Here is a 23,894-nt window from a genome sequence, read left to right on the forward strand (position 1 = left end):
GGTACCTAAAAGAAATGTAGGGTTCTACGTTTTAAGCTCGATTTTTCTCTATTTTCTAAAAAAAAAAAAAAAACATTTTTTCGGATTCAGGGGTACCGAAAAGTGCACAATCGCAAGGTTTACTCTTACTAGAAGTGAAGGAAGTAAAAATCATGAATTTCTTCCTGAAAAAACCTCAAACACCATTTTACCCATCTATAATTGTTTTAAATCTTACCATTATTTTTTCGTTGATATTGAGATACAATTTTTAAAAGATATTTAATCATTTAGGAAAAATAAATAAATAAATACATTTAGCATTGCTAATAAAAAAATTGTAGCCCATAAAAGATTAAAAGGATTTAGAATATTAAGTATTATAGTAAAATTTGGCAGGAAATACATTTGGCTCGGCCAATGTCCAGATAGTTTGTAGATATCCGGCATTAGTCACTCGCAATACACAATTAGAATATAAAATATGTTGTTTAATCTAAAAAAAGACAGAATATCAATTGAATTGGCGCGTAAAAGTTATATTGTTTCCTCTTGCTAATGAATTAGCTGATATTGGCAGTGCGAATGCTCGCTATTATTACCAGTTTGCTTAAACTCTTGCCCTCGTCAGATTTTAGATTAGGGATTCTCGTCGTTTTTTTAAAATTTCTTTAATTTATTAGAGAATACGTATCATAAATAGCACGATTTTAGGATTGATGTGGAGTGCACTGATATATCTTATATACTGACTGTCAAGGTTGCTTTAATTCTCTGGAGAAGTAATTTTGATTCTTCCCATTGCAAGACATATGAATTGTTGAATTGCCATAAATTGTGCCAATTTCGCTGGTTAGACTCCTTCTAGTTTCTACAGTTTTTATTAAAGATAAATTATCGTAAAGAGAAGATTTTAAATAATAGTGTCTTAGAGAATGTCAGCAAAGCAATTTCTTTTTTACAGGTCCTTGGTTTTCCCACTCGTCGTATTTTGCAAATTTATCTTCTGTACGCTCTTATCTCAAAGTAGTGATTGCATCCGCAGTCATGATAAAAGAGATTGTTTCTTATTTTCCTTCCCCAGATTGTACAATAGCTAGGACTATATCTATTGAGATTCTCACCATGGAATTAGTTATTCAGTGTAAAGATATGGATCTTTACACTTTTATGGAAAAGGATAAAAACAGATAAAGTTGGCATTGGCACTCTTGACAAGACTGTCCTGATCAAAATCATCGGCAGGTGGACCTATTAGGAGGAGTTTTCAAAGACTAGTTAGGCGAAAGGACTAGTATGTTGCTCGTTGATCCCTAAATGATCTTTCTGTAGCCCAATAGCTCTAAACAGGAAGGACCCACAGAACAGGCGATGGCTTTTCGCTATTTTGTCGAGTAACTTCCTCATTAAGTGCTGGATTAATAAACCTCCAAATCGCCTCAAATTTAGTTAGGGCAATGAATATTTAAAGACTAATAAATATGTATTAAATCTTTTCATTTATTTATTTTTGAATGCGGACATTAAAGTAATTTAAATGCATTATTTTAAATTTACATATTTAAACACACGATACATTATAAGTTTGCAAATATCTACCAATTACATAAAAATTATAATAAGTTCCATGTTAGCCAAGTTTATACACACCAAATTAAAACTAAACAGGTAATACAGAATCTTTATATAAAACTAACAACATCATGTAATATTTTACTGACATAACAAGAATGAATAAGAAATAATGAAGTAACAATCAATAATAATTGAATCTAAAGTTAAGATTTGAGAAGAATTACATTCATTATATTATCTTACGTTTTGTTGCTACCATGAGGAACATAATTTCTGAACACGACAGTTCACATATTTTAGTAAGCTGGAAGTCTGTATTGACACTGCACCATAGGTCATAGTGTTCACTCGTAATTTATTCACCTGGCATAGACCATAAAAAAAAAGAAAGTATATTCTACCTGAGAGCTTCTCCTCATCTCAGGTAATAGTTTGGCTCTGACCATCAATTCGTTTTGCCTTTCTCAAGTGTGTGTCTCATGTACTTTAAATACGTTACTTACTCTCCCTGTCTCCGTTCATTTTCTACAGCAGGTTTCACGTCACTTTTTGGTTTGTTACTAATAAATACTTCATTTAAGTATACTCATATATTGTAATATATGCTGTTAATTGTAAGATTAAAATTAGTTTTTTTTATTACTTTCTTGATAGTAAATATTAGTAGGTGTTGCTTTATATAAAGCATCGTAATCAAGATTTCTTGTATTCTCATTCATTCTTTGCTTTAAAGTTCTACATGAATCGAAGCATTTTTTTTTGTTTATAAAAAAAGCTGAAATAGGTAAAAAAATTACAACTTAAAAATTTAATTATAAGGTTCTGTACAAGTTAGTAAAAAATTTTGTCATTTTATTTTTTATTAATACAGAAGTATTTTACACCACGTTAGCGTTTTCAAGAAATTGCTAATAACTTGGTACGGAATATGAAATTATATTATATACGTTATTATATTATAAGCAAAATCCGCTTTGACCTAAAAGATCTATTATGGGTTCAATACAATATAATGTTCATGCTTAGAATGTATGTTGCGTGAAGTACTTCATATATACGTGCAGTGAGAGTGTGTGATATTGAGGTGTAGAGCAAGGTTTGTGTTTGTAAAAGGGAAATATAGATCAGTGCCGAAGTATGATTCAGATCTTTAAGGAAAATTTTCCTTTTAATTGTCCACTTTAAAAAGAAAAAATACAAATTTTGGCTAGCATTAGTGGGCAGTTTTCTTTTAAATCGTACGGTTTTTCTTTATGTTGGTGTAGTTTGTATAATTTATAACGTACAGTTCTCTTAAAAAATGATTTTGAGAGTGGTAATTTACATCCTAATGTGTATATTTAAGGAAAAGTTAAGCGTTTTCCATATAACTTTTTCCCTGTGGGAGCGTAGGTTCGAGTCCTACCGACTGCGCCATGTGATATATGAGTAGGTGATAGAGCAAGCACAACTGAACTGTTACTCACTTTATTTGTAATAATGGTGATACAATAATATGTAGAGTGGAGAGGGAAACTAACACTAATTTATTAAGACGTACATTACAGAAAATATAAATATTGCCTTTACATTTTTTAAAGAGAGCGTAACAATAAGAAAGAATTAGATTGAAGAAGTAAAGTTGTGTTGTTGAACTGCTCTAGGTGACAGTAGATCCGAGAAGAATGATGCCACTGTGGAAGCGAACTATTGCTGAATGAGCTGTCCACAATCCTGCTGAGTGCAACGCTGACCAAGCTGGTATTGCAGCCGAGAGGTTTACTGCAAGGTCGTACTCTTTTTTTATCAACTTTCTCTTGCTTGCTCTCTCATTCACCACTGTATATTATCTTTTTTATTTTGTGATTACATCTTTAACGCTGGTTAAAAAAAAGTGTTATCGTAAAAGTAAAATAATTTGAGATTTGCATCACAATGAACTACTTTGCATTTCTTGCTTTACGAATAAAAATCGTGCATTTACAACTAATTCAGTCGACAAAATTGATTTTTCAACGTCTACGTAAATTTACCATGAGTAATTTTAGATTTCTAAATTTATCATACATTACTACTAATCCTTTTCATTTCTCTGCCTTCAGCGTGGAGCCGGCAGCTATTGGTCCTCAAGAGATAACCAACTATCTAATCAACCCATCCACTATTCTCTATCGAGTGCCATTCTTTTCATGGATACTGTTGATGGTCCTTTAACCTGGGCGCTCAACTTACTCAAGATATCCCTCACTTGGCTCTTCCTTTGGATTAGTTATCCATAGTTTAAGCGGCCATTTGGGTACAGGAACCGCAGGGAATTTACTATGGGTCCTTTATTAAACTTTCCTTGCTGCACGTGTTTATGTGTATTGGTGAGTGTGCATGTTATCCCGTGGGGTTGCTATTCCCCAGGTGTCTTGCATGCATCAGACATCTCTTGGAGGGATCATTTCTAATCCAATCCAATCAATTCTAGTTTTTTATTTTTTCAGCCAGCCATACTGCTACTCCACTGAATTTCATTCAAAAATTGTAATCTGCGTGGACAACCTGTTGAATAATATCAAATATTCACTCGCCTGGAAATTAAATGCAAAGGATTATTGAGGCAGCAGAGACGGCAGGTCTCTAGATGAGGATCACTAATGTTACTGAACCTCCGAGGCCTAGTAGAATGCTTTACAATGCAGCCCACAAAGCACACGGTAAGTCCATCAAGTCATATATGAAATTTGAGGGAAGTCCAAGTTAGAGGTAATTAAAATGTTACAATCACTAGCATTTAATATTTACAGACACAAGAACGTGTTATCAGAATACTAATTGTTATGGACGTAATCGATTATTTCTTGTGCTTTGTTCCTTTCCATCAATAACATCTAGTTGCCTAATTTGGATTAAGATACTACTTGAATTAGTCCAGGCGGCGTCTGGATGATCATAAGCGCCTTTACACGACAAAGACTTCTAGAGGAAGACTCTTCCTAACAACGGTTAGCTCCTAAGATTATTAGAAAGAGAAGTAGAGAGAGCTCCTTAACAATTGTCTTCGAAATAAACTTTAACTCCTTAGTTTAATATAACTTGAAGCATCAACGAGCAAGAACTTTAAGAAGTACTCTAAAAGATGCGATTCGCGTCTTTGTTTTATTTCTTCATTAAAACTTAACTTCATTGAGCCAGACACCATATTTATAACTTTTTAAGACACTTATTAAATGTAGTTAATAAAAAATTTAATCATTAACAGCATTTTTTAAATATATTTTTTTTTAGGCGCGGCCAAAAATCAGGTTAATTGATGTCCAGAAGCGGACGCTCCACACTGACACACAGACCTTAAGGAATAATTAATTAATTTAAACCAGGTGTGATGTAAGCAATATTATAGATGTTACTATTAATTACAACAATGGTAATGAAGGAAGAGTGTCTAAGTGAGAGATTGGACTCTTAAACTGGTTTGAGTCTTTTAATCACCAGTTTCTTTAAAAGGAAAAAAACACTCAATAAATTAAAATGAGAGTTTCATGCACGCGTTAACTTGCTAAATTATTAATTAATAAATGGCAAAATTCGCCCCATTTTGTATTTATATTTTTTTTAAGTGTTTATAATTGGCATAATGTTATATATTTACAAGTTTGATACTTGCTTAGAGATCGACATGATTTAGAATTGCCTATTTTTCATTATCTCACCCTATACTGCCTTCTTATTGGCTCTCCTGCTTTCTCTAGTACTGAGTTATTTTGTGTTTATGGCGAGTTTGGTGTTAAGAATTTACTGTGTAAAACTGATCGAGTCAGATTCACTTTTTATTTGGACAAATTTTGTAATTATTTTAGTTAGACTAAATTACTTCTAATTTTTATTTTTCCTCTCCTACTATTCAAAATTGTGGCGCCTATTATAATTGATCGAAATTGTTTTCTTTTGCAAGAAGTGATTTTGTATTAAAAAAAATTTTTATTTTTTATTTTTCTATATACCGTTGCTTGTGTAGCTTAAACATTCAGCTCTAAGTCCTAGTGCAGAACAAAGATGCATATTACTTAATTCAACATCTATAAGTGTCTCAAAATATACTTTAAAATTCTCTCGAGAATCGATTATCTGTATTTGTGCTCTTTAGAATTGTATGATAACTATACATATGAAAACTTAAATGTTCTAGCTCTTATCGGAGCATTGCAAGGTAGCAATAAGTCCTCAAGAAGAACTTTTGCTTAAATATGTTCTAAAAGGAAAGCATACCACATGCAAAACATAAGCATTTTACTGGTAAACAAATCTATGAATTCAAATCTATTAAATGGTTTCTGCCATTTTGGGCAAAGCGGCTCCAATCACTTTCGTGAAAAACGATGTAAAAATTAAAATTCTGTAAATTCTGTCTATAAAGAAGTTAAATTTTTTTTCAGTTACTTTGCTTACAACACTTCAGACCGAAGGTGTAAAACAAACATCCAAATATCTGTAAATATGCTGGAACTACATTATAGAAATGGAGTATACATATATTGTTTGCAAATTCTTTTTGTGTAGTAAGCAAGTCTATTTACTATAAATCTATCCAAAACTTAATTCGGTAGATGCAGAAACATACTCTTGTTTCCTACAGACTTTAGTTGACGTAATTTAAGTTCAAAAATTATCATTAAAGCAACAGATTAAACAATTTGCCTAACATTGTGTTTTCTTGTTGGCCTTAAATAGATTATATTTATAATTTGGTTCATTGTTAATTCGTTGCTTGTTGACATTATGCTAGGAAAACAATGACAAATTTACGATGTTACATGAGGTGTGAGTGACATGTTGTGTATGAGAATAGTATCCATCATACTATTGTTTAGCATGCAATGTGTGCACTCGGGGAGTTCATCTTAAAATAGTCTTTATATGTATACATAAATCTTATATTAATGAAACGTGGACGATTTTTCCAGGAAAGATATAGTGTGTAAACTGACACACTCCCGATTAACCAATCTGCTGTGGTTGCCTTGGAATGTTAAAAAATCAGTTAGATCCTTGTTGTATACAGCGAACTTAAAAGCTACACCATGGAAAATTTAAAGAGTGGATTACTAAAACATGTGAATTTACTATATTCGGTCATTCATAATTTGAAACTTTTATAGATATCGTAATACTAGTTAACTTTGCAGCCGAGTAAAGTAAATCCTTGGATAACCATTTATTGTTACTTGCCTGGAACTTTTTTAAATTACTCTCCTACTTCATGGTTTTTGCTCTATTACATCATTTTAATAGTTTGGATTGAGTTACTTAAACTTGAGCGAAACACTTATTGTTATACAATTTATAAATGGTCGAATTCAAGCTAGCCATCGTCGGTAACTTTTATTTATAGAAGGCTGGTAGAAGCGTTAGAAATAGGAAGGAAATCTGCGCCTGGTATTTTCGTTATAACTTGTCCAGTAATAATGGGTTCGTAGGAGAAAATGCACTCCTTGTAAATTCGAACGGTGCACGTAGTCATTCTCTAGCCCTTTAGGATAAAGGGGACGATTAGTGTATCATTAAATCGCAAGCCCCTTTCGTTGGGTTAAATTAGATTTCCTTCATTTTCTTGTGTTCTCATGTGAGAGAATAGTTTCATTACTAAATTTGATTTGTCGGTTGTAAAAAAACATGCATAATAAAAACTAGTATGAAGCTGTTAAATGTACTTTTTTATTTTTTTCTTAATTTTAACTTAATTCTGACTTCTTATTACATATATTAAGTAATCCCTATTGTCAAAATGCTAAATGAAACTTGTTTAAAGCCTCCTCCAATTTTGCTTAATCCATTTTGTATTACGTGTTCAATTTTACTACCTCAAGGAAGTAATAAAAAACTGAAATTACAAGGAACAGAGATTATATTAGTGTTTATTTATTTATTATTTTATATCATAAAAAACAATAACAATAATGGCAGCAACCATGCTAGTTATGTACCATAAATGGTAAAATGAAGGTCATTTTAAGGTAATAGGTTTCATGCATCTGGCAGGTACACTCATTATGGTTCAAGGTTGGAGGTGATACCATGAGATCCTTTTTTATAAATTAACTGTCATTCTACATTTCCAAATGAAATTGCAAACCATAAAAAAACGTATGGTTGGAAATAATCATAGCCTAAGTTCCTCACTGACTAAATTGATTATTGGCTTTTGAAGTTGTCAAACTTATTTAAAAGAACCAACTAAAGTAGTAACTCAATTTCAAAACCTCCCATAGCGATTGTATTTTCTGTACGGTTTAAAGTTGGAAATTGTAGGAGACAAAAAAATTAACTTAAAACTCACTACCAACTTTAGATTAGGTTCCATTTAGGTAGGCCAGAATCTCCAGAGTGCCTGCTGAGACGCTCACTAAGTGTGGAGCACCTCCTTCCGTCCTGTATGTTTAACTAATTGTATTAGTCTCTGGTTAAAGGGGCCTCAGATCAAATTGGGCTGAGTAAAAGGCATGAGTTTTCTTCTACGAACACCCCAACAATACTTCACTTCTCTGATGTTATTCAGTTTCAGAGAAGGGAATACCTCAGTGGTTAGTCCATTGGATTCGTTCGCGTCTTAGATTTACTCTTTCTTAGGAGCTTCTTCATATAATTGCCCTGTGTTGGGCAGTGCTGCCTGTCTAAATTGATTATTAACTCCTGTAATAATCAGTTAAAAACAATTGGTTTTTGGTCCTTATTATTTCTTAATGTATTGCGTTTTAGTGAACGAATTTCGCATTTTGGTTTCAGTAGGTAAATTGTTTGCATTGTTGAGCTGGTCCTTCATTCCCTTGGACGGAAGAATGTTTAATTATTTTAATTATCTTTCCTATTGTATAATAAGAGAAAATAATTTTAAACCAGACGGAATGTTATTAAAAGTAAAAATTTTTATTCTGTATAAAGTTTTTATTTTTAAATATTATTTCATTACTTTATAAATATAAAACAAAAATTCCTTATGAAATAAGGAATAAAAGAGAGAAAGAAACCTAGTTAAATAAACTATACAATGAGAAGAATTTCAAGTTTATCTCCTGGCAGACAAACTGGAGCCCTTGACTGTTTATTTTTTCTTTCTTTTTTGTTAACAACAAACCCAACTAGGAAATAACCTTGGCAAAGTTGATGACGACAAGAGTACTCGAAATGAAAGGTCGACTAACATTTGTTCTCTCAATTATTTTTATATTATACAACATAAATAAATTTAATAATATAAGTTTCTCTCAGGGATTTTTTTCCTTCGTCTGAAACTAGTTCATTTGAGAACGGTTACTCACCGCCAGAACAGTAGACCTGATTTGTTTTCTTTATTTAATTATAATGCTTTTAAAATAAAAAAACACAGATGTAGAGTAATATTTTACGGTGCGTTCAATCTTTCAAGTATTGTGATCTTAACTGGGAAAAAAAAGTAATATTAAATACAGATTTTGGTTAGCACTAACCTCGTTCTCAGTATTTATTTTTGTTTATCATATTTAAATGAGGCAGATGGTAAATGGCTTGAGCGTCACTGACCTACAGTTTGCCGTGGGCTCCGCGAACCCAAATCGTAGTACACTTTAATTATCTTAGTAGGCTATGAGTGTTTGGGGTGTTAGTATAAGTGATCCAGATTGGGTAACCGGTCGGTAGAGTCCGAAGAAGTACATCTCCTTCAACGGATATCAACACTGTTACCATATTGATTAATCCCTGCGGAAATTTGTTGAGGACCGATATGAATGATACAATGGAAAACTAGTCTGCACATTTCACTTTTTTGTTTTATTTTCTTTTTATTTTTCTATCTTCTTAAAAAAGAAGTATTAACGCAATTCTTATCCAGTTCCTACACAACAGACATACTTACCTTTTACATTATATTACACTCTGAAACTTTATCATTCAATATTCGTTGGCAGTTAGTTAAACTTGCGGGCATTATTGAGTATTGTTTATGCGAGATACTCGCAGTAACGATATTAATCCGAAAGAAGTAGCTAATTCATCTCCCCCTATGAGTAGGAGGCTTGTAATTTACACACTGTAATTTAAACCATTTTAAGTTTGATCTTCGCGGGTTAAGAAGTAGTTTTATTGCTAACTGGGTTTGTTTTTTGCTGTGATTAGTATGGAACCGTTGAACCCTTAGAATTGATCCTTATTTTCGCGATAAAGCCGATTAAAATAGTAGTGAGGAAAACAGCTTTTCTTATCTTCGTTAACTTTTTAAACTGTTTTAACTTTTGTACCTCAATTGGTCTTACATTTATTTAAATGGTATGGGATTAGCTTAATAGTAATTATTGGATTGGATTCGCAATGCAAGCTTTGTAATTGAGAGCAGCTAGCTCAGTTGTTCAGTCATTAGCTCAAGATGTTCTATTTCTGGAGTTCCTCTAATCAATGATTTAGCCAGCTTTGGTCGAAACAGAAAACCTGTAGCATTATGGAGGTCTATTAGTAGGTTTCGATGGTATCAGATTTTCTGTCTCTTAATGCTAATAATTTATTTCTTTGTCTTGCAAGAATAAACTTGTTCGAAACGGTTAGGCTTTTCACTAATCAATGTTATGGAAGACAGTAGTAGTGTTCGTTACAGAAAACCAGAACTGACCAGAGACCTGTTAGGTGATACCAGTAGTCTTAGAAATAGACGCTTCTTTCTGAAGATCATTGGTTTTCCATGAGATTCAACAGGAGTAAAGCACTTATCTGATGTGTTATAAAAAGAGCTACTAGAAAGATACGATTTTGCTAGCCAAAATATATTGTATAAACGGAAGTGCGATTCGAAAACTAGATTGCTCTTTAGTTTGGAAATTTTCTTTAAAAAAATCCCCTCTTCTCTTCTCTAAACTTAAGATTCTCTATGGAGTCTTCACGAAATACGGTTCAAAATTATTTTTAGGGAGTGCGGGAAATATTATTGTTACATTAAAAACGTTCCGTTTTATGGTATTTTTTTATGAAGTTAGTGTTAGATAAAGTTCAAGAGAGTCGAGGAAACAGTAGGTTAGATTGGATTTGTTCAAGGAGTCAGGCCTTAAAGCCCATTGTTTTGTGAAGGTTGATCGATTTTAGGGTCTTTACTTACAACAATTGTGTGGCGGAAATGAGATAGAGATTGCCTAAGATAGGCCAAACTCTAGTTTTCCACATATCAACTATTTCAAGCCCTGCGTAATTTATGTGAATGCTGAGATGTCAGTTTTTGTGCCTAGGATACCTGAAGGAATACAAAGACCACTCACCTCTACGAGAAAGACCTCAGGACACTACCTGAAATGGATCCTACAAGAAACAGCTAACTGTAACTATTACCAGTGTTATTATATAGTATATAGTATATAATATAGGTATATATATAATATATACCTATATTAAAGTTTAGTTACAACAAAATTTGGTAATTGCAGTGTAACCTGCATACAGTTCAAACCTGTTCAAATGCAAAATTGTTAAAACAATTGCATGTTCTGTTTTATAAATGAATTGGTTTTTGTTACTTTGATTGCTTTATATTGCGTAAAAAACAATATCGCCATTTAAATGCAACCTAAAAAGATCATCACGCATGCCTTTTTCTATTCAAGTCTTTCTAATTGCTGTATTGTATTATTCTTAATCTTTGAATTTGAAATTGTGATTATCCTACCAACTATTTTTAATACAAAAATAATACCCATAATTTATAGAATTTTAACTATATTAACATTTATTTTAATTTTACTCGGAGGTCTATTACCATGAATGGATATTACATTGGACAAAGTATGATGCAGTTTAAAAATGACATTTAATTTGCACTTGAAAAGTACATTATTCAAGTCCTAATTAATGAAGTAATGAATAATAAATAAAAGTAGAGAAAATTCTCCTTACAAACTTAATTGAATCCCGAATTTAATAATAAAATTGATTGATCAATCCAATTATTTGAGAGTGAAGATTCTAGAAGAAGTAATTTATTGCAGGAACGTTATTGTTATTATTCCGCTTCTCAGACTGTTGCCAAAAAACTGTCAGCAGCTTAAACCTCTGAATATCACTTATGATGATTAGTTTCCAAACTAAAATATTTTGGTTACCAGGAAATTCATAATTGTGCGTTGTATTTCACTAATTAATATCGAATTAGTTTTATTAAAACGTGATAAGCTGGCAGAAAGTGAATGAGCTCACCAATTTTTTTGAGGCAGCAAAGAAACTGCGTATCTACTTGATTGAAGAATTTATTATTAGGTTTCTTTGTTAGTTTTTATCTTATTTCTTTACATAATATCTTGTAGTGATGTTTTTAAATGGCTAACTAAATGACAGATGTTTAAAGTTTTACTTTGAAATCAACGTTTTCATGACTTATCATCTTCTACGACAGAGATGTTCCACTAGTGGGATTCTTGCATTCTCTGAATCACCCTTGTTCTATTTTTATTGCATCTTTAATTTCTTCAAAAAAATAGAAGTATCCTCTATAATTTCTAATCTATCCCATACATCTTTTAGCTCGATCTTTTTTCTCTTTAATAATTCTTCATAATTTTTGTTGTTTTGAGTACTCTTTCCAATTCAGCTGTTACTTCATTCGCTAATGGGAAGATGAAGAAAACATTTTCTCTAATAAAGCTAATTAGTTGTATTTTGAAATTTCCGTAAGTCTGTTCATCGTTTTACTTTTTGGCATAACTACTCGAAAACTAAAAAATCCAGGAAAGCGTAATTTCGGTTTTATGTCCAAAAGAAAATAAACTTTTAACTTACAGTCCAAGAAATCGTTCAAATTTAATCGAACGGGAAACAGTAATTTCTTCACCAGCGCACCACGAATTGCTGGTTAGAGTTTGCTGACCGTTCATCTTAACTGATCCATTCTCACGTATTTAAAAACAACTTAGCACATTTCTAGAGCTCTCCTTGTTTCGGCTAGTTAGGTTTCATGAAGAATTCTTTTTGTATTTGTTCTTATCTTTCCAATTAACCTTTGACCTTAAGCAATTTCAGGGGAACTCGTTGTTAAATCAGTGATTAGATGTTTTAAATATTTTTTAAAATAACTTGTTTACCAAGATTTTATTTGAAAATATTATGAAATTTTAAAATTTTATATCTAAGATTTCATAAAGGTAATTGATTTTGATCAACATCGACCAACCGAAAGTGCGCCTCTAAATTCACAATAAGAAGTTTTTTGTGAGTTTCTTAATGTTTTTCATCTTGTATAAACTACTCATGAGTAGTTCTATCACTTTTCTGGGTATTTTGGGAGATATGTGATTTTTTGCTCTCCTCTATAATATCATTCATTCTCTTTACCCTCTTTACCAACGTTTACAACAATAAAATGTTTTGCCAAAATACTAAAACGTTTTCTTCCTCTTTAATTATTTATCCAAAAAGGAAATAGAAGTAGATCTGAATTTCGGTTCTATTGCGATATACACCTTGGATGTTCATGAAATCATTCTATACCTAATTCAAGTAAAACATAAGCTTGAGTCAGAGCTATTTAACTAATAAGTATACTACGGCGATAGCGGTTCTAAACAGTTCGAAAGGAAACTCAAGTTTAAAACAGATTAAGAAATTTGAAGGTACAGACAGACTCTCTGAAACAACAACTACCTCTAAATTACTCTTTTGAATGTATGGATTTGAATGTAATGGATCAAGATAATGAATATTAACACTATTTTTAGTACCGTAGCCCCAAATGACAACGAAATTGCTAGGTGCGTCTGTCTATAGCATTTCAAAGCGCATCTAGGCATTAAAATCCTCACAACAATTGTTTTAGTAACATTAATTTAGCATCCTTACATAAATTCAATTAAATTGCACAGTGCCTGCATTACTAACTGCGTTATGATTATTATTTTTTGCACTTTCAGCAAAAACTATTGGAAGAAGAATGGAACACAATCCTAATTAGTTCTTCAGAGAATTTAACTCAAGAAGTTGCTACAGGATCACCTCTTCTTGTTGATCTGTAGATCTGGTACCCTTACTTCCGGAAAAACGGATGAAAAAGAATATAGTTAAGCCTTCCTACAGTTGTATCTAAACGTAAGTATAAATTTTAAGCTTTCATTCGTTTTAATTGCACTAATCTAGTTTTGAACCGTCACTGATCTTTCTTAAGTATTAAACTCAGTTCCATCAACTTGATTTCCACGTCAAACGTTTCAGTCATTTCCTACAACTATTATATATCCCTACTGAATCTGATGAATCTAATGCACATCTACAGAACCCATCTCTATTATTCTCAATGAATACGTCTTTTTTTTTTATACTTTAACAAAAAGGAAATATAAAATCTAATTTTTCTAATATTATATTAACTAGTTAAATATAATCAACAATATTAAACTGAATGAGAGAATTTATTATCTATTTATTAGAAAATGAAGTTAGCTTAGAGAACATAATCGTTGGACCCGCATCTATTTTAATAAAAAATTTGTTCTAAGATATAATGTTTCTTTTCTTCTTACGAACAAATTTATGAACATCAATATATTATGTAATTTGAGAATATATTAGAATTGTGTGTCATATTTGATTGTTTGATACAACTATTATATTCATTGGTTAGTATTAAGGGGCAAGTTTGCTGAGGGCCATTATTATGTGCTCACATTTAAAGGAACTTATAAATAATAAATAAATAAAAATAATAATAATAAAGTTTTTTCAATTAAGTTAAGATGTCCGACCATCTACCTAACTAAACTAGTATGTGTCTAGATTGAATCTGAAGTCTAAGATAATAGTTGTATTATCTAGTTTCTCTTCTAAGACAAAAGATTTTAGGTATGAGCGTAAATGTATGTATATATAAGTATATAAATACATCATTTGTATATAAATGCAAAATATATATATATATATATAGGTATATAAATGTACATAAAAGTTATGTTTATGTGCAAAAAAAACCATATGACTTTTTATAATAGCAATCTATGCAATAAAACAGTTTATAGAATAGCCTAACAGCTCATTTCTCTTCCAGAATTGTCTTAAGAAGCCCATTGCTGGGAATATTTTGTCAATCAAGGTCTGCATTGTGCAATGGACTTGAAAAGTTTAAAGAAACCTATTAAGTTGTCCTGAGTTCTAAGAGTTGTGGGGGAATGGGTACTTGGGGTCCCACAAAGTGTTGTTTTTGGGGCAACATCTGCATTTATGTTGGCGAGCTTTAAATTAGTTGCCGAAACTCATTGAATAAGAAAAGAAAATTGCATTATCCTTAATTAAAGATTTCCAGATTTTTTAAGTTGTCTGTAATTTTTTGAGAAATTATTTTATTTAAAGAATTAAATTTTGATTACTAATTTTTGGTGTGCAACTTTTGTTTGATAGATTTCTAATAAATCAAATGAATGTTTAGGCGCAGTTCTTGTTGGCTGACATAAAATTTTACAGTCCCTATTTTGTATGAATCAAGGTAATATTTAGTCAATTCCAATTCTTAAAATGATGTCAGAATGTTAATTTTGAAGAATCTCATTTGGATATTTTCACCTGATTGTTAGTTTTCACAAACAAAATTGAATCATACGGATTCTGGTCTTTATAATCCACGACAAGTGAGCGGATTATCTTTTTCTTAAAGCAAGATGGATCCGTGCGGTGTTTCAACAAGTTTTCAGAAATTAAAACTTAACCAGAAATTCAAATTTGATATCTGTTCTTTACATATATTAAAAAAAAAAGTGGGCAGCTTAGCTGGATCAAATTCCGGAAATTAGTTTAAATATTCACAATTTGACGTCGGCACTTCTAACATGCCCTTATATCTTCAGTTTTGTGTTTTCTTAAATGCTATTACTTTTTTTTTTGTATCAACTTTCTGGCATTTCTAAAATTTTCGATTTAATTTGACAAAATAGTTGGGCACTTAATTTAATCTAACAAACTTCCTCGAAATTATCTTATTCTCAGCAATAACTGGCCAATGGTTGCATTAATTAATTGTAAATTTATTTATTTGTCAAAGCTGGTGAGGCTGATATTTGATAATTTCAGTGCGTTCAATTAGTGAGGTTTAGGCGCATCTGTACTAAAAAACAAGTGAGAGTTTAGGACTTTGAAGCTAAGTTGATTCATTTTCGCTTTTGGCCGCAGCTCAATTAAATGGGTATGAAAAGAGATTTAGAACCAAGTAAGTTAGCTGAGTGCCTCCTTCCAGATTGCCTAACCAGTTGGGTGGACGTAAAGCCTAACTAAAAAGTAATCATTGCTTTAATTTTATTATTTCATTACTCTGAGCAAAAGTATTTTATAAGGAATTCTTGTAATAAACTTGGTATGCTCATTGCTGAGATGTAATATTGTAAATTTGGTTTAAACAATTTTCTCAAGAAGAAGCTTTTAGGGCAGTCCTTGGAAGGCGAGCTAAACTTACCTCTATAGAGTATCGTTTCATGGTATTTTCCACTTCATTGCCTGTCATAATACTATCGGACTTCAATATGTTGGTAAAGTAAAAAAAATGGAAGTGCTAGCGAATTTATTTCGTTCAAATTTTACGTTTTAAGACAATTTCAGTATTTAATTAGCAGAAAGAAAAAAGTTTCGTACCAGAATTTCTATATTGGATTCTATTCTGAATTTGATTGCTGGAAACTCCAGAGATCTCTCATAGATAAATAATCTGCTTCTCGTAATTCCTAAGCATAATCTCGGTAGAACATTGCTTAAGAACCGATGGCTACACCAACCTTTCTTGTAGTTGCATTAAATGATTTAATAGCTCTATGAACTATTTGAACTGGAAATAATAAGGCTTATGGTTAGGTTTTTTGAAGTAGTAAAACCTCCCAATCCATAGTAAAAATGTGAAAATCCCTAGTTGGTGGACAAAGTTAGCAGCAAGAGTACGAACCTAACGTCAGCCAAACCGGACGTAACTAATGATGTAGCTGTCCTTATTGCGATAGCGATTCTTTGAAGTTTATAAGGGCTAGTCAGTATCTTGCTATATGACAGAAACTTTCCACTTCTTTAAGCAACAGACTAGTTTATTACAAAAGAGACATTGGAAACATTTTCTGCTTTGACGACATGTCAGAAAAGAGAAAATCACCATTAATAACAGTAATGGTCGCAATATTCTTCGATTATATTACATATTGACTGGCGTTAATGATTATCAAATGAAATGTGACAATCTTGATAAATTTTTGAATAACAATGCTTGGAGAGGTTGGGCTGTTAATGTTATTTTCATACTTTCTTAATTTTCAAAATGTCAGTTGGATTATAACTTGCTCGTTTGGTGTAATGATGTGTTTCTTATATACATGGAAGTTTATCTAGTAATGTACTCGCATTTTTGAAATGACCGTTATTCAGATTTTGAAACTGAGTTTTTACTGAACGATTTATATCAAGACTAAGTGAAAGTTTGAGCTACATGGCGATGAGAATATTGCTCTCTCTCTCTCTCTGTCTTTTCCAAATCGTTTTTGACTTTTCATAGTCAAAACTTTCAGAAATGTTTGTTGATATAAAAGTACATCAATTAATTAGTTGAACGTACCGCTTAAACCCACAATTAATCGGTCCAAATAAAGTTAATCTGTGTTGTATTAAGGAAACTTATTAAAGACTTATTGAGACTGAACATTTTCCAGGATATCTGTAATGTAAGCAGGCGTAATGAAGCAGGATTCTGCCTTTGCTAAAGTGTTAAGTTTGTACAGAAATGAATAACTTAACGCACTGTAAAATTCTTATTTTCTTCCTTTTAATAACTAGTAGGTAAAATAGTTTGTTCTTAGGGAAAAATGCACTTTAATCAGGAATGTGGAATGACTAGACGATGAGAGGTTATGGGATTAGAATAAATAAATGGGAGCTGTAATTACTCTCGCGAATGATTTATGTAGCAAGAAGATAGTTTATTTCAACTTTTTACAATGCGAGGCGAGTTTCTAGAAATGATTATGAGATTTAGAGAAGCAAGATTAATGGTAGAAAAAAATATGTAGAGATGTCATTTTCTTTCAGAAGCTTTCTGCTAATAAGCTAGAAGTAGCTTTAAATAAAGCACAAAGTTGTTTTGGCGAACGGTTTGTAAAAAGCTAAGCTGTAGCCTTCGTAATAACATGGATTTAAAATTATAACTTTCCCTAAAACTGTTTATATAATCGAATTATGCGTTTATTTCAACTTTTTGTTTGTTTTGACGAGTAGGGTACGGTGGTCCTGATGTTGTGGTACTATTTTTATATCCCTCTAAATAACATTTTAAAATAAACCCTGCTAAAAAGTAGATAATCTATATACGAAGATCTAGGTTCAAAATTTCAGCTTCAAATTGCAAAACCTAAATAAATAAAAAGAAATTCAGTTTATCATTTTCACTAAATATCTGTTTTTTTGCTTCTACATTTATTTATGGTGTAGATTTCTAAAACGAATCCATTTATTGTGTAACCTTGATATGTTGCACGACTTTTTATAATTACAAAAAAAAAAAAGAAAAAGTCCAACTCTAACAAATTACATATTTTAACAAAATCCGTTATTTTGGTTAAGCAATTAATAATTATGGCTGATACTGGTACATTATAATCAATAGAATTATAATTAAAATTTATTGTTTTATTTGTTATAATTTTTCTCAAGTCTGAAATGATTTAGATTGAGTTTACTCACGAACTACCTGCATAATGGATTACTATAATTCGTTAGATGCACGTCATTTTGGCCATTCAAAGGAGGCTTGTATGAGAAATTTTTTATTACGTCACATGTTTATATTTGTATTTAGCGGGGATACATTAATGCCAGGAAGCTGGGTAGACCGGTTTCTCTTGTACGCATCAGTTATTTTTCTATTTTTGTCTTTCATTAACACATTGTCTTTCTGTTCACTTCCAGCCGTTTTTTTTCCCTGGAAAATATAATATTGTTCGCCAGGTTGTCTCTGTGTATTTGTTGATTCAGTAATATTCAGAATGAGTAAAGTCAGCAGAATTATACAAGAGATTGAACCGTCTAGCTTAGTCTTGCAACTGCAAGGACGCTCCTCTCTGTTTCAATCTTCTCCATTTCACTATAAATGTGTAGAGACGTGTGTTTAAATATCACAGGGTCAAGTTAAAGCGTTTCAGAATCCAGTAAGACAGGAACTGCAACTTAATTAGTTGGGATGCTGAATTTCTTAGAATTCTATTGTAAGAAGTTTGCCATTGCCAATGCTATCTTCTTATTACATATATTAATTTGAATATTTTCGATCCTAGTTCAGGAACAAGATTTGAGAAAGTTAGTTTGGATTATAATTTATGTTTAAATCCGTGGCTCGGTCCCTTTATGGTAGATAATACCTTGGATTTTACCCGTCACCGTCATAGCATCATCGTTCACCTATTTCTTCCGGTTTTAGATTTTCATCTGACCCTAGCAGTTGATTTACGAATTAATATAGAGAATTTAACATGCCATGTGCAATACGTGCAGTATGTTACATTAAGTGAGTAGAGTTATATGTATATTAACGGGTGAAACAACCTGTGATGATCATGGATGAAAATGAAACAAATATACACTTGCTGTTACGAATGAGATCAACCATGTTTGAATTTACTTTTGAAAATTTTTAAAGACAATAAACAAGTATTTTTAAAGGCAATACAATTTTTTGTTTTCTTTAGCCATGATTAATGTCGTTTAATTGTCCAATATTTTTCGTTTAAATTAGTTGGGTGCCTTGTTAATTTCTGATATAAATTATTAGTGATTGATGATGCTGAATAAGTTGGTGAATATAATTTGTATAATTGATATTTTTTTTTTTTTTTTTGCATTTGATTGTCCAGCAGATATCCCAGGATTGTTTATATTTCGCCAAATATTATCTAATTTCTTTAGTTATATTATGTTCAGTTTAGCTCTTTACATGGACAGCTTCTGTCAACATTTACTTGATTTATTTCCTTTAAAAAAAAAAACTTTAACTTTTCAAAACTTCATAATATCGGAAATTCATGTCTGGTAAACTGCCAAATCGACACAAATTTGACAAAATAAACTCGTAAAAGTAAGTTTTTACCTAAACCATCTCACAAACAAGTTAAATATTATAACTTAGCTAATATTATTTTGGCAACTGTATGATACAATCCCACAAAAACTCATATTTTTAACTTCTACCGAAATTTCTTTATTTGTTTGAAAAGGAAGTGGCCTCATCAAAGGAAGAGTGGTGAAGGCGAGAGCCACTTTTGTAATTGGGAACTTTTAATGTACGGATTATTAGCCACTAATGGAGAGTGTCGTGTGCAAATATTGTTTTGCGGTGCACCTTTCATAGGCTCCTATTTTTCTATTTTTTCTAGTTTCCTGTTATTCCTCATGGAGCGTGAATCTCCATCTCATCAATATCACCTCAAAGCTGAATCCTCACTAAACGAAGGTTCATTAATGATCATTTCAGCCACCAATTATATTGAATTTGCTAAAAATGGCATGAGCTCCTACGGAGATGTTATACGTAGTTAGAGGAACTCAAAATGGAACCTCAAAAAGAAAAGCCACGGTTAATTTCAATTCTGATGTCGCTTGCTGTCTGGGAACTCCACTGCCTTCCAGACTTTGTTTTGTTTTGTTTTTTAAGTACGGGCCAAAATATGGGAACAGGCTCTACAGAGTAGAGTCTCAGAAGTGCAAGGGAGGCACATCGAAATTGTTAGGATATTAAGCGAAATTTGCTTTCGGTTGCCGGCGTGTACTAGCCGTAACATAACGGGTAAGGAAGAAGAATTGACAAGGAAGTGAGTCAACATAGGTAATTCCTTTTGGATCACACACAGATCTACGACTAAATGAATGAGAGATTATAAGAAACTGCTTTATGGGAAATCAGAAATCGAATACTGACGGATAATTTGGCCTAATTGTATTAACATTTTATATTTTCTAAATTTCTGTGTATTATGTTTGCAATACTTATTTCATAGATAAATTTGAATGGGTCGATTCACAGATACATTCATTTCATCTTGTAAATTTTTATTTGTGGTCTTACTTATCTAATACACACCATTTTAGTTTAGACAATAAACAAATATAACTAAAACACTTTATTTGATTTTATTAACAATGAAGGCGCCACGGTAGCCGAGCGGTCAAGAGGCGAGACCTGCAAAGCTAATATGCATTGTGGTACTGGGTTCGATTCTCGGTCTAGGCCTTGGATTTTATTTAATGGTTAATAAAAGAAATTTACAGTAAAGTATGTTTGCTAGACGCCTCCGTCCACATCACCTAATTGGTAGTTGGACGTAAAGCCTGCCTGAAAAAATACGCAATTACTTTACTTTACTTACTTTACTTTATATTAACAATGAAAAAATTAAAATTACGTAATGATAGTTGTATTAAAATCTTTTATAGAAAACATATTTAAGAGAGGGAAGACGTTCTTTTTAATCTATTCAATCTGTGCGTTCACAATCTGTAACAAAGAAGTTAACTGTAACTTCTATTCTATTCATCATAGAATGTTCCACACCATGTCACCTGTCGTGCACATTGAAAAACCTTCAAACACTTTATTAACTGTAACCAGCTATAATTCTAGTCTTTTAAGTTTTCTCAAGTTATAGTAATTTCTTCCCTTTTATTTAAGTGCTTTTCAGTTACAAAAATGAGTTAAATTACGTTTACATTTTTTTTTCGAGAATGAGTTACATTCTGCACTCTTATTCTATGATTAGTGAAGAGGAAATACATTCAGATCAACTATCCAAATATTTTAAAATAGAACTCCTATTAAATAAAATTAAATTTCTCTTCTGCTTTTTATTTTGCCAGTTTTTAAATGCATAAAATACTTTTTTCCCCAAATTAAATTAGTAAATGAAATTGATTTTTTCCATTGCTTGATGTTGAGAAAAGCAATTTTATATTTTAAAAAAGACAAATTAAAAATTAGTGATTCAGAATTTTTTTTAAAAAAGTGGTTCCTTATAATTTTTGTGTTTAAATTGTTAATTTGATGATTGTTACATAACATTCAGGGCCGTTGTTTTGTTATGTCAACTAAAGGTCGATAAGATAACGCTTCCAAAAAAGAAATCTCTAATAACTTTTTCTTTTCTTTTTTTTTTAATATACTATCGCAGAATCGGGCTATTATATGCCCAGGTAATCATCTAATCGGTCAGGAAGTGACCTCTATCTGGATTTAATCGCATCGCTATTGTTATTCTAAATGTACCTACATCTAAAAATTGGTTCTTCTATTTTTATATAGATATATAGAGTGAAGTAAACCACTCACTAGAGATTCAAAATAAACACACTGTCGCCATTTTTTCAATTAATATTTGTTAAGATCAGTGGTGTGTAAAGTTAAAAGGTAATTTTAACTGCCAAAATAGGAAGAAAATAAATCTTTTAGTCAGTTGTATAAATAGTTTTGTCAATTATTTATTAAAATTCAACTCAATAATATAACTATTTTAAATAGTTGAGTAGATATCTTTTTTTTTATTATCAATTTTAAATCTTATTTTTGGAAAAGAATGTTTTTAGCAGATTTTAAAAGAATATCACTTATGTGCTCTAGAATTCATTTTTCTTGCATTTCACTGTGATTGACTTAACTTTTAGAATTTCACGAGAAATCGAATTTAAAAATATTTATTTTAATTTTAGAGAATAATAATGTGTGCAGTCAGTTGTGTTTTTTAGATATTTGTTTATTGATAGTAACCTTAGAGACATTACTGCTTCTATTTAGTTATTGCCATTTCTTTTAATATAGCCTACTTTGTGTTGTTTCTATTTTCGAAATTAAAAATAATACACTGGAACACTTATGATCTTGAAAAAAAAACTCTATTTAGAACAGTGTGAGACCTGAATATCAGAAAAGAATAATTAAAATTTAAATTAGGGAGTTAAACGTAAAGTCCGTCTGAAAAGATAGGCATTCCTTTTCTTTTATTGATTAAATTAAGGACGAAATATTGCAAAGCGCTGAAACTCGATATTTCGATATTGGAGATTATCGTCTCTAATGTAATGAAATTTCTCCAAAAATTTGGCAACTGGTAGAGCATCTTCTAGGCTTTTTTTTTGTTTCCCGACCAAAAGAGACTTTCGTCTTTAAAAGTTCTGGTTGGATTCTTTACACTAGTAAAAAAAAATAGTTCTTGGATTCCATTCAGGTATCCCTAGTCTATCCAAAATAGTTGAATGGAATATTTTGATTTGTACGTAATCCCATATGTCGGAAATGAATTAGGTTTTTCTTTAAAATGTTTACAGATAACGCAAACATTCTATGAGTAAAAGTAGATCTTTTAAATAGCTTTTTCGCCACTCTGTTCTACTCTTGAATTCCATTTTCTCAGAGTAAATTATAATTTTACTTTCTTTATTTTTTTGGAACTTACAAACAGTTCTAGACATATTCCAAACAGAGCAATGTAATGACCACTGATCTTTGACATTATTTTTCTAAAAAAAAAAAAATAGATCCTAGAGAGTTCTAAGTTGTACAGATTTTTCCTGATCATGGAGGTTCTATTTAAGATTTGATTTAGCGCTGATGGAAAGCAGAATTATCAGCCACTTTCAACATGTCTTTTTGAGATTTTTAAGCCATGCCTCTTGTTTAGATTCTAGTTTAAAGTAGGAGTTATTTATTAAAAGTCAAAACATTTGGGAATCTAAAAAGCCCGAATGTTATCTAATCAGGAACAACGTAAAGTAATGCCTATTTTTCGGGCAAAGATACGTCCAACTATCGACAAGTAGATCAAGTAAATGTATAATTCATTTACAGCGAATAAGTGACGTTATGATGTACTTAGGGCAGTGGTTCTTAACCGGTGGTCCGCGAATTTTCTCAATTATAAACTATAGTTATTTGGTGCACAGATCTAAAAAGGTAGATGATATAAAGGGTTGAAAATTTTTTGGGTCATGAAATTCTGTAAAATTATGGCCGTTCTACATCTCCCACTGTGAAGCACGTATTGATATGAAATTTTGTTCTCTTATACACTTTGTTTTTCTCAATTATAAACTATAGTAATTTTGTGCACAGATCTAAAAACGTAGAAGATATAAAGGGTTGAAAATTTTTTGGGTCATGAAATTCTGTAAAATTATGGCCGTTCTATATCTCTTACTGTGAAGCACGTATTGATACGGATTTTTATTCTCTTGTACACTTTGTTTTTCTCAATTATAAACTATAGTTATTTTGTGCACAGATCTAAAAAGGTAGAAGATATAAAGGGTTGAAAATTTCTTGGGTCATGAAATTCTGTAAAATTATGGCCGTTCTATATCTCTTACTGTGAAGCACGTATTGATACGGA

At 31.4% G+C, this 23,894-nt stretch overlaps 1 protein-coding gene and 1 long non-coding RNA gene across 6 annotated transcripts in view; one reads left to right on the plus strand and one right to left on the minus strand.

Annotated features, from left to right (window-relative positions):
• Positions 1 to 23,894, minus strand: part of AdamTS-A (ADAM metallopeptidase with thrombospondin type 1 motif A) — a 310,609-nt gene that overhangs the window by 192,987 nt on the left and 93,728 nt on the right. The window lies entirely within an intron of this gene.
• Positions 1 to 23,894, plus strand: part of LOC141449146 (uncharacterized) — a 37,230-nt gene that overhangs the window by 3,708 nt on the left and 9,628 nt on the right. For 2 of the 3 annotated variants that reach the window (XR_012455358.1, XR_012455360.1), the window contains 5 exons: positions 3,198 to 3,902; positions 4,023 to 4,235; positions 4,807 to 4,898; positions 10,764 to 10,852; positions 13,431 to 13,605. This is a non-coding gene — a long non-coding RNA (uncharacterized lncRNA). The remainder of the gene's footprint in view (positions 1 to 3,197; positions 3,903 to 4,022; positions 4,236 to 4,806; positions 4,899 to 10,763; positions 10,853 to 13,430; positions 13,606 to 23,894) is intronic. The other variant, XR_012455359.1, reaches the window with a different exon arrangement.

Source organism: Rhodnius prolixus, unplaced genomic scaffold (genome assembly GCF_049639745.1).
Source record: "Rhodnius prolixus isolate KJV_2025 unplaced genomic scaffold, Rpr scaffold_2, whole genome shotgun sequence".
NCBI lineage: Eukaryota > Metazoa > Arthropoda > Insecta > Hemiptera > Reduviidae > Rhodnius > Rhodnius prolixus.